The sequence below is a fragment of the Onychomys torridus genome, chromosome 3, assembly GCF_903995425.1.
Source record: "Onychomys torridus chromosome 3, mOncTor1.1, whole genome shotgun sequence".
In the NCBI taxonomy this organism is placed as follows: domain Eukaryota; kingdom Metazoa; phylum Chordata; class Mammalia; order Rodentia; family Cricetidae; genus Onychomys; species Onychomys torridus.
Genome location: NC_050445.1, coordinates 92,876,279 through 92,878,097, shown reverse-complemented (window position 1 = coordinate 92,878,097; position 1,819 = coordinate 92,876,279). Strand labels below are relative to the sequence as shown.

The following is a 1,819-nucleotide window of genomic DNA, read 5'->3' as shown; positions in this document are numbered from 1 at the left end:
GAGGGCCATAGTGCCCCAATGAGACAAACTTTGAGACATAGGTCTCTTGTCAGCTGACTTAGCAAGCAAAGAATTGGCATGCTTTTCTTAGGGTGCTTTGTGTTAGTGATCTTGGTTAGACACCTGCAACTCTGACTTTGGGCATAACTGTCAATGTTTTAAACTCAAGATCTATTTACAAAGACCTTTAGTCTAGTTTGAACTTGATCTGAGGTGAAATTGAGCTAAATGTGTACAGTTTGTGTTAGACGGAGGCAAGATTTTTATTTTTGGGCCGGTCGGCTGGCTGGCCAAGAGCAGTCTGACTAGGCCAGAGACGGGAAGAGACGCAGAGATGGGGGCGGCGGCCGCCGAGGCTGACCGCACTCTGTTCGTGGGCAACCTGGAGACGAAGGTGATGGAGGAGTTCCTCTTGGAGCTGTCCCACCAGGCTGGGCCGGTAATCAAGGTGAAAATCCCAAAAGATAAAGATGGCAAACTGAAACAGTTTGCATTTGTGAATTTCAAACACGAAGTGTCCGTTCCTTACGCCATGAATCTTCTCAATGGAATCAAACTTTTCGGGAGGCCTATCAAAATTCAGTTTAGATCAGGGAGTAGTCATGCCTCTCAGGATGCCAGTATGTCATATCCCCAGCAGCATGTTGGAAATTTAAGCCTTACCTCCACATCTCCTAACAGCTATGAAAGGACGGTGGGTAACATAACTCCATCAGCACAGATGGTCCAGAGGTCCTTCTTCTCCAGAAGATTATCAGCAGCAAGCAGTGATGAACAGTGCTTTCAGACAGATGTCATATGTTGGAAAATTTGGTTCTCCACGTGCAGATCAGTCGGGATTTTTGCCATCAGGTCAATCACACGCTCATACCTTTAACCAGTCTTTCAGCTCCCAGTGGAGCCAAGATGCACTGTCATTACAGCGTAAAAGTCGGAATTCTCACCCCTACCTAGGAGATAGACACTGTAGCCGTGAGCAGCGCTCCTCTGATCATGGGTCTGACTATCATTACAGAGGAGGCCAAGAGGGTTTCTACTATGACTACAGGAATCATAATGGCTGGACCCATGACTATGATAGCAGAAGGGACAGTAGTAGAGGTGGGAAATGGCCCTCATCTCGACACTAACAAGCATTCCAAGGACATTGTTTACAGGGCCATTTTAGGCCCTTTTAATTAAGTCATTCTGGAAGTATTTCTAAAAACTGTACACAGTAGCCCCACAATTTTCCACCTGTCTTTGAAAAAAAAATGTTTTTGAACCCAGCAGCAGTTCATACAGAACTGGGAACTGTGGCTCCACATTGTTACTTAATTACCTTCCCTCGGGGTTTCAGAAGAGCAGGATTTTATGCAAGAGAACGGGCCACCATTCCAGTCATTTCAGCCTAGGAAAGATGAACTGTATAGATTGGTTGATTATAAAGCAAATATTAGAGTTATTTCGTCCTTTTGTGTTGCAAGAAATTTCTTGGTAATGAAATCATTTTGGTGTATATAGTAGGAAACATCGAAGTTGGCAGTCTGAAATTACTATCTGCATTTTATTAATAAATGAGAAAATAGGACTTCTCAGTGATCATTTTATTAACAATTTATTTAAAACAGTTTATTGGTTTTTGGGAATAAATCATATTTTCTAACTCAGAATTGAAGTACAAATTCTGTGGTATGCTCTTGAATTTTACCACAATTAAACATACATTATAATTCTATACAAGTTCATTCTAAGAACTTTAAAATTGTTTCATTAAATTATATTTGATGTATGACTAGTCACTCAGGAAGTTAAATATCTACATGTATATTTTTACATA

The 1,819-nt window shown here is 41.3% G+C and overlaps 1 pseudogene; it reads left to right on the top strand.

Annotated features, from left to right (window-relative positions):
- Positions 1–334: 334 nt before the first annotated feature.
- Positions 335–1,178, top strand: LOC118580762 (annotated as a pseudogene).
- The last annotated feature ends 641 nt before the right edge of the window (positions 1,179–1,819 follow it).